A 9,807-nucleotide genomic window follows, 5' to 3' on the forward strand; every position below is an offset into this window, starting at 1 on the left:
AGCAGTAACGGAGAGACCATTTCCAGCAGTTAATGGTTGCTGTTGCTGTTCTGGCGTAAGCAGCAAGAGAATACTGCAGAGGCAGGGATTTATGTTCCCTTATTGCGACACCAGCAGTAAGGTTAGAAAACTTAGCTCTAATAGAAGTCTGGAAAAAGACAATACAGTGCTCTATAGCACTGTCACTCACCCCTTGAGACCTGAAGGCTTTGAACTTTCACATTCATTTATTTTTTATACTATCAAACTAGAATGGTAGTACTTCTGTTTCTTCTGCAAGCACGTGCAAGACAGGGCCTTGAATGTGAAAACCACTATTGTGGGTAGAAACCCCTGTTTTTGCTGCAGCCAGCCTGTGGTTAGCTCCCCACATAGTCAGGACTAACCTATAAAAAGAGAGGTGTGCTTGAGTGTCTAGTCCCAGTGCTTCCAAAGATCATTCTCCCTGCACTTCAGACAACATGCTTTTGTAATGCTAGCATGTGCTTGATGTATGCGATACAAATAAAAAGAAAAGTTGTTTCCTTTATGTAATTCTGTTAGCTAGAGCAACCTTCATGGGGCGTTTCCTTCCATACGAAGGCCTGTTAGGCCAGTGGGTTATTCACACAAAGTAATCCCTAAGTGTTGGCAGCAAGACTAGAGACAGAACTAAAACATGAGGTAGTGGTGTTTAAAAATAAGCTGTTAAACAACTCAACTTCAGACAGCTCGGTCCTTTCCCGTGTCTGCTGGTCTCCGAGTAATGACTCGGATACTGGAAAATATGTGGTAATGTAAACTGGCTTGAAGGAGCACACACAGAAATTCATTTGTCTTTATTTGGGGTCCATAGAAGATAGATGAAGATACACTCCTTCTTCCAAAAGTTGTATCAGTTTTTACTTAAACAGAATGGGATATATAGAAGTAGAGGAAGTCAACCTACAACATTTTTTCTAAAATTGCACTTAACATGAAATATAATCCTACAGGCTAATGTAACTTTAAATGTCTGTTCTTAATCAGATCAGTCCAAGTGATCCTAGCTGCAAGATGACTAGAAAAGATGTATCCAATACTTTACACGATGCACAAAAGAACCCACACTTTCCCTCATGTTATTGTCAGAATTGACCACACCTATGACACTTACCTGGTACAAACTAAAACCGAAAGGTGTTTAGGTATGGCTGGCAATGTAAAAAAAGAAAACTCATACCCAAATAAAGAGCTTCACAGAAGAATTATCCTTCAAAGAAGAATCTCAGAGGGCTGTCTTGCTGCATGGATAGAGCAAGAGATAGCATGGACCTAAAACCAAAAAGGCACGCAGTTGTGTTAAGTACGTACTACATACCCTGATTTATATGTGGCATCCGACTACTATTCAGGGCCTGTGAGATTAACTAGGGTCTGAGTGGGGATAATATACACAATTCTTTCAAGATAAACAGAATGCTTATGAACTAAGTGTTTTACTTGGCTGAATTTTGTGACCAGGAGTAATTCAGAGAGAGGCTACATACTATCCTCAGTTCACAAACACCAGCTCTATTAATACAGTTGAAGGCTCAGGACATAGATGCCATGTGATCTCCATATGTGCATACATAAAATACCTTTGAGAACCTGTTAAGTCTTTCACATATAGTATGCATGATAAATTAGACCTATAATTACACCACTATCTAATTTCTTTGCTTTTCATAGTTTTGTTCACACAGGGGAAACATGCAAATCTCCCTGCAGCCTGCTCAGCCCTGTCAGCTTTTCCTCACATCTGTGATTACTGAGAGCACTCAACACCTCAGAAACCACTTGGCTAATAAAGACACTCCTGCACTTAAGTGACTGCGGGATGGATTTCTAATCAGCTAGTACAGCCTTCAAGTAAAGCCTAAGACTGGGCTAACAGATACTACAATTCATTAAAGTCCCATTGAATGAAATTAAAACTCAATGCTAGGGAAGTTGACAATGTCTTACTGCAGCTTCTGCGGTGCAGTGTTTCAAACAAAACAGCTTCATAAGCAATAAAACCATTTGACAGATTGTATCAGAGAGTTGTTTATTACAGAGATGAATGACCTTGGACTGACAGAGAATGGGCAAAAGCAACACAGAAACAGTTTCTTGTGAAAGAATCAGAAATCTTTCTTACTGCCTTAAAAGATTCTGAGGAATGTTATTTTCTTCATCTTTAATATATTGCCTGCTTACATAAATCTTCCTAAATGCGTTTGTAAAAATTATTTTGCTTTAAAAGGCCACAGAACCGTCAGATGCTGGTAACAGTTTTCAGCCGTTATTGACCTGAGTCCTCTTTGAAACCATACCCTGTTACAGTCCCTTTAACCAGCCAGTACCTCTCCCACCAACAAACATTTCCATATGGAAAATTCTTGCATATGTTAAATTCTTATGTGTTTTTCATTTTGGTATTAAAAAAATAAGTGGAACCGTGTTTATGTGCAACAATTTGGGAAAAGTATCTTTAACTAATTGGAGAAAAATCTTTTTTCCAAGCTACTTATTTGCTTCCTTTACTTCTGTTGCGGTAATACTAACACCATTTGAAATTAATTTGCCAGATCCGATGTGGAAAAGCAAGAATATAAGTGCACACTACCTAAGTATATTAATATATGTTTAAAACAAGAGTAGAAAAAGAAAGCAATTGAAATCAGAAACATTAGTGTCTGTACTGTTCCTCACAAACTCCAATATAAACCAGAGCTGAATACTTTAAATGTTACACTACCATAGTGGAACCGGGTAGAGAAGATTCTATTTAGTTCTGCCTAGTGAGCATTTGTCAGCTGTCCCTCCTCCCAAAAGAAAATGTTTAATCCAAACAAGTTAAGAGATTTCCTGGTAACCCAAGTGGGACAATTTTACCATCCAGGCACCTTGCCATGTGAATTCTGGTACATTGTTCCGGCCATTACATCAGACATCCTAAAAACTTGCCAAAACTCTGAACATGTTTTCATACAATTCTAAACGGCACAGGAAATTTGTGCTTATGGATACAGCCTTAAAAAAAAAAAGAAGAAAATCAGTAACATCAAGCAAACCTAAATAGGGATGCAAGTTTTGTAACTGCTTTTGCCCAACTTCCCAGCTTTGCAGCCTAATTTTATATTGAGTAGAAGATTAACTGGCAATTAAAAGAAAATGAACCTTTTTTATATGAATTTTTTACATGAAATACATTTTGAACTGTATATCCACTTAGGAGCAAACTTACCAGAGGAGTTAGAAGCCCATCATGCTTCTCCATTAATGGCATCCAGTACAGTACATGCTACCTGTTACATGACAGGTGAGCACTTAACCAGCATCTGGTCCAAAGGGAAGTCTGATTTTGCAAGGTAAAAAATAAGCAACCTTGAATTATTTTATACCAGATTTCAAAATAATAATGCTGGCAAAGCAGACGCAGTCAAGTGTGTCTCTACCTAAATTCACAGTGGACAGGAAATGCAAAGATACACAGTACAGAGACAGCCAAACTGTCTGGAAGGAAGACGGGTCTCATCCTTGACATCTCTGCCTGACACTGCGCTCAACCACTCCCACTAGCTCTTGCACAAGGTTGTTTAGTCCTCATAAAAGATAACCAGAACTAAGATAAGTCCAATGGGCTCTGTTCTACCCCATGAAACTACATCTAATTCAATTTCACGTTGTAAACATGTCATAAACACCTGGCCAAAGAAGTGTAGATATACCCTTGATTTGGCCAGGGCCATCCCAAAATGCAAGTATCACTCCTATAAGAGTCAGGACACGATTTTGTCATGCCTTACACTAGAACAGAGGATTTTCTATCCCCACTTTCAATATGTGCCTGATGATTCATCCCCAACATGGCAGAAGGGGGGGGGGGGGACCAACCTATGAAATTCAGCACTTGCACCAGGTCACAACTTAACACAGGCATTTTTCCCCCTCCAGCAGGAGTTGCTGGAGGGACAGCTTTCTGGCTCTGCCACCTAATAATGCCAGGGAGCAAGCTCTGGTCAAATGACATTTCACAGGAAGCAGGGCCCACATATATATAGCAAAAAAATTGGTTGTCCTGGTCTCTAGTGCATGGACTGCTTCCAAGTCATCTGAAAACTAATCCAGGTCCAGCAGTCCAGAGTTCCCATGGGCTAACTTATTCCGCTCCTAGCTAACAATTCAAAATATCTGCCTCTGGGCAGAGTAGATTAGCCTATACAGAACCTGGTGGTGTCACACCAAAGTGCTTCTGGTCCTGGCAGAAATACTGGAAAGGTAGCTCAGGCATCTCTATATTATACCAACCTGAATTAGAATAGTTCAAAGAGCAAAGAATATTTCTGGATTGCATAGACGAGCAGGCATGGGCCAGTGTCCTCCGAGTTACACCAGCTGAAGCTGCCCTTTCACTCTCAGAAAGTGACCACCAAGGAGTTCCAAGTGCGGGAGCTAGGAAATTCATTCCCCAAGGCATGCCTCACCTTAAGGCTGCAGAAAGAGAAGATGTCATAGCATTTGCTATCTTGGCTCTCCGTCACTAGAACCGCCCCCCCAACATGACTGACTCGATTACCAGCGTAACATGTCACATCATGTCACAAGACTAAGCAGGACTGGGTTTTTTTCCCCCACTATACCCAGACAGAGCTCAGTAAACACTCATCCTATGATCTTATTTTCAATGAGTTTACGAGCAGGCAAGAAACAAGCAGCTGTAAGCCATCAGCTGGCCAGATTCCTCCCGTACTTGGGGAATTGGGTTGTTTTCACTCACCCAGCTAGGCAGAGATAACAGTGACAATAAATTTGAAGAGCTTGGGGAAAATGGTGAACAGCTGTCAATCTTTAGACTAATGAAACTTTAATAAGGCTTCAAATTCTTAGCATATCATAAAACATTATTTCTTTTACAGACAAATTTAGGTGAGGTGATCATATAATTGTGTCACTTATTGCTCAGCGCTTTATATATAGCCCTGACTTTTTACTATTCTCGAGATGACTTGAAAACTCTGCCAGCTGTCCTTGACCTCCAACTAAAAGATTGATCTTGCCATGTAAAGTGTAACTTGCATAGAAGCAAAGAGGGAAATATCCTTCACGCCCAAAAAATCTCAAACCAAAAAGCCTAGTAATAAAACATACACCCCACAAGAACTGAATTACTAAAACCACTTTTTTTTCCTGAACACAAGCAAGCAAAAGGAAATTTTGGCTCTAAAAAAAGGATTATTTTTGATGGACAGTTTGTTTGCCTGAATAAACTTAACTGATCAAATAAAGTTACATCGAAACATGATACGAATACAAGCTTTGTATGAATGTCATACCATAGCCCACTGGGCTCACTGTGGCTTCGCGCAGTGGCATCCTCAGGGAGGTTTAGCCAAGTCCCTGTTGAGCACACGCAAACTACTGTTCTGCAGAGACTTGCAACTTAGTCACAGTCAAGCAGGTTTTCAGAGGGACATTTGTAGCACATAGGACACAGCCTCCCATTTCCAGTCCCTGTTCTAAACGAGAATAGTTTAATTAACAATTTATACTTTTTCCTAGACAATCTCTACTTGAAACTTCAAAACAAAGAAAAAAAACCTGTTGTAACAACCTTCAAGTCCACATACTGAAACTTCACCAAAGTCAAAACCAACTGAAAACAGGCTTATTAAGATTGTGTGACATTTCCTGTTACTATAGGCAGGGCCTATAATTCAAAAAAGCCTTTAAAAAGAGGTGGGTTTACCTTCTTTCAAACAATGTCAACATCTCAAAGCCAAGAGACAATGTAAGGGTGTACAGTATTGCTTCAAACTGAATCGAGCACACATATACTGTAAAAATGCAACATCTCTTCGTAGAATTTTCCTTGAAAACAAATACTTTATTCAGAGAAGATAAATAGTAAAATTTACTCTCTGATGCCAGACCTATTGGATTGGTCTCCAACCATGTAGTCCTACTACTTTGTCTGCTCTTGTGCATCTCCAAAGTTTTGATTCATATCAGAAAAGACTGATCAGTGTTTCTGTCTCCATTGCACTTTCAAGAATGGAAGAAAGGAAGCAAAACAAACAGACCTAAGCACCTTTTAACATATTTTATCACAAATTAAGTTGGAAGCCTCAGTCCTGCAATCAGACCAAATGGTGAGTCCTTCTCTCCTCACGAAGCATCGCTAACATGAGTTGTGTGTTATGCTCTTCACGGTGCACAAGGCTGTGGCAGACTCAGACACCCACGTCACTGTTCAACTGTCGGGTTTGTAGCAGAAATAAATACTCTAACCCATATCCATCTCTGGGTTAATACATACTCCTTCTCAGTAAAACTAATGAGTTCAGCAACAGCACGCTGATAGGTGTATGTCTGTTTTGAAGACGTATGTACTAAAAGAAAAATAGATAAGATACATATGTATAATCGCAAACATATAGAAATATTTTCTTCTTGCTTCTGGAGGCTTTGGAAAACTATGATACAGATCAGTAACATTTTTTTCCTTCCAGTTTCTGGCAGCCTCCTCCAGCATCCATTGCTCTTGCTTTGGAAAAATCCGTAAGTTATCGTCCAGTTACACAACCATTTGCCTGAAAAGCATGACTACTCTCACACTGTAATGCTAACTAGTCAGGAAGGAAAGTATGTTTTAATGTTTTTAGCATAAACAAGATTTAAATAATAAAAAATAAAGAGGAAACTTTCTGCAAGGAAAACCAAGCCCTGATATCTTTTGAAAATCTGGATGCCTATTGATAGATCTAAGTTCAGATAATGGGCCCGTTTGAAATTCTACTCCAAGATGTACACTAAAACCTATTACAGCCTATTAACACACCATTCTTAAAACACAAGTTACTCAGAAAAATCTAAAGCTACAGACACATTCGCTCTTAAAAATCTACTGCCAATCCTTTTGAAGAGTTCATTAGTTTCATAAGATTGATAATTTCAGCGCATCATCCACTGCATTCTGCTGCTTCTTTGAAACAATGGTATATTTAGCATTGCTATTAATAAAAACTCACAGCAAGAAGCATTCACTTCTTTAAAGGTGTCTAGGTCTTGTAGCTGGAGAACTTCTGAATCATTTGGTACAAAACTACTACAACAGTTTTCAGCATGTCTCTTTCGACTGTTCCTGTCTTTTGGGAGAATACAGAAGATAAGATCATTAAAGCTATGGGGGAGAGTGGGGGAGTGTAACTCAGGCATGACAGCATTTTATCTTACACAGCATCTTGTCAGATCCAAAGTCTATTTTTCTATCATAAATTTTATTACTGTCTACTTTCATTACGTAATCATTCCTACAGGTGTTTTCACAACCATTTACCTGTTGGATACAAGCAGAATGAATAGGGGGAAAAAAATCGTTATTATATAAAATTCTCAAAACTACTTCTTTATATTCAACCTTCCAAATCCATATCATAGCTCTGGATAAATAACATAGAGGTATAATGGCTTTATTATAGCATCCATCAGTATCAAATTGCTGACAATTACCTGTGACTCAAAGAAAAACTGCACAGTTTTTCCATCTGTCATAGTAGTTCTCATACACTCTAAAAATCATTTTGCTTTCAGAAGTACTGAGAGTTACAACCACATGCTGACTTGTGACCTTTCAGATAGAACTAAATAAGAGATAGCTTACAAAAACAACCCCCTCGTAAACCTTTTTTTACAACTTTTATTCAACACATAGCTATAGTCTAGGCAGTATTGTACCCTGTAGCTAGGTTTGCGCAGCCAACTCATCACCTAGCTAGGATACTCTCATCCTACCAACATCACTTATCTTAGGAGATGCACCCTTCCTCATATTAAATATCCCATCCTACTTCACACAGAATATTCAAGAGATAGACAATACTGGATTAGATCTGCAGAAGGACTCGTATGCTGGCAAGGAAACAATTTTCAACAGCCTTGCCACCAAACTAAACACACACTTTTCATGAAGGCTGAAAAAAAGCTCCTAAACCATAAGGATAGCAAGGCAGCTATGGATGAAACACTCATACACCAAGAGATGGAACAGAGAGCCAAATGAGTTAGCACTTAAAATGATTGAGAAATGCCAGGCTAAAAGCACATCAGAAAAGTAACTGGGCACGTAATCCTGAGTATTCAAACAATAGATATTCTCACTCAACCCTGTTAAAGCTGTTCCGCTTTGCATGCAATAATTAAATCATTTGGCCCAGAAATAGAAAGGATGGTCTAACATCATAGAAAAAAGCAGAAAAGGAGTTTTGTGACTAGTGTACTCCAGAGCCAAGAAACCAAGTCCAGTGTAGAAGAGTAACACACCCAAAGAAAAAGAGCTTTATCCTGATCAATGCTTCATTTCTTTTTCATTATATTATCCTGTAGCTCACTTACCAAGCTGCTTGTGCTATCTGGCACTTCTACAGTGATGAACGTACAAGGGGTCGCTGGAGTTTCCTGAATTCACACCATAGTAGCAGTAAGAACAGAGACATTTCATACTTGTCTGCATAGCTAGAACATCTAAAAGCCAGAGTGCCTCACTACCCCCTAACTCAAAGCAGGAAACATCATTTCAGAGTCAAAACCCTAGGCACACAAGGAGGCTCTAACTACCTTAAGCAGCCTGCAACCTTTCTTCTCTACAAAACCTTTGTTATCATTGCCATCCATCCACCTCCCAGACTTCAGCTACCAGTGTTCAAGCTATGTTCTAATACAGCACAGCTGTGTAACCTGGACCAGAGTCCTGTGAGAACAGCTGTGAGAAGCCTTATCTGTGCCTCCACCCACACACCTCACACCCTTTGGCTCCTGAGCTATATTTAAGCTCAGGCCTGTGCATTAGTCCTTACATGGTATGTGCTCTAGGTATGCCTGGCTTGGCCAAGGTGATTTCCTGGCTAGACTTGGATCCACCTGGTCAATATGGACTATCACCATTCAAAGTCTAGTAAGGAAAAAATTGTGGTCTCATCCTTAAAATACATTTCACAGTCCCAATATAAGGATCTTCCTTCTTTTTAAATACATTTGGACATACAACCAGTACACAGGTTTTACATTGATATAAACCTGGATTTCATGAAATTAATTACAAAAGAAAATATTTTGCCTTACCCTGAGAAAGCTCAAAGATATTTTTCTAACTAACATTCTTTTGCTATCTATTTTCCAGGTAGGTTAGGTTTGATCTAACTTATAAAAAACAAAAGCCAGAGATAACAAATACATTATACCTCCAGCTATTCACTGAGATCCTGGGACTTGTTTCTGTACAGTCAACAGGTCTAGAGTTCACAGGCTACTGCAGTTTACTTATGATGCCTCTGACTGGAGGAATAAGGAGTGTTTCTCCTGACGCAAACGAATGTTGCTGAAAGGTTGTCTATTAACCCTCTCTGGCAGTACCGCAAAGAGCCTCTTTCTGGGACGTAAGAAGAGAGAAGTCATGATACATTTGCAAGTGGGTGGCAATTTGTATAACCACAAAATAAAATTTCCCTACTAAAAAGTTAAAGAAATACTTAAATACATGCATATACACATACGTATGTGCGAAGAATAGTTGAAATATTTGAGAAATGGCTCTTTCCAGCCTTAATGTCTCTTTATGGGGATGAGCATATAAAGGTAATGCAAAAAGGAGAAGACAATCATAGAATCATAGAATCATTAAGGTTGGAAAAGACCTCTAAGATCATTGAGTCCAACTGTCAACCCAACCACCGTGCCCACTAAACCATGTCCCTAAGCACCACATCTACACGTCTTTTAAATACCTCCAGGGATGGTGACTCCACCACTTCCCTGGGCAGCCTG

The sequence above is a fragment of the Pygoscelis adeliae genome, unplaced genomic scaffold, assembly GCF_000699105.1.
Source record: "Pygoscelis adeliae isolate BGI_AS28 unplaced genomic scaffold, ASM69910v1 Scaffold38, whole genome shotgun sequence".
Taxonomy (NCBI): Eukaryota; Metazoa; Chordata; class Aves; order Sphenisciformes; family Spheniscidae; genus Pygoscelis; species Pygoscelis adeliae.